Source organism: Belonocnema kinseyi, chromosome 5 (assembly GCF_010883055.1).
Source record: "Belonocnema kinseyi isolate 2016_QV_RU_SX_M_011 chromosome 5, B_treatae_v1, whole genome shotgun sequence".
Classification (NCBI taxonomy): Eukaryota; Metazoa; Arthropoda; class Insecta; order Hymenoptera; family Cynipidae; genus Belonocnema; species Belonocnema kinseyi.
The window spans coordinates 135,947,905-135,948,384 of NC_046661.1; positions in this window are offsets into that span (position 1 = coordinate 135,947,905).

Here is a 480-nt window from a genome sequence, read left to right on the forward strand (position 1 = left end):
ATTGACCAAGTGTATAGAGCTCCAAGGAGATTATGTTGAAAAATAAAAAAAAAATTTACCCAAAAAAATTGTTTTTATACTTCATTCTAAGGACTTATTGAATTACCCTCGTAGTATTGGACCACGTCTCGTTTTAGATCTGGAAGCACTGTTAAGGTGTATTGACACGCCTGTCGAATGCAAACGGGAACTGTTTTTTCATGCAACTAATCTCATGCCGTATTTAGGACCTAATATCTTCGATACTACTGAAGCGATTATGGATGCGTTTGAAGTCATCTTCAGCAGACGTTAATGACATTTTTCAAAATTTGTAACGCTTCAAAAATAGTATTGCAATATAACCCCATGACATTCTAATGTAAAATTTAATGTAGAATCCAAATTGCAACAAGTAAAATGCCCATCTTCCTGTTTTTTTTTTTTTTTTTTTTTTTTTTTTTTTTTTTTTTTTTTTTTTTTTTTTTTTTTTTTTTTTTT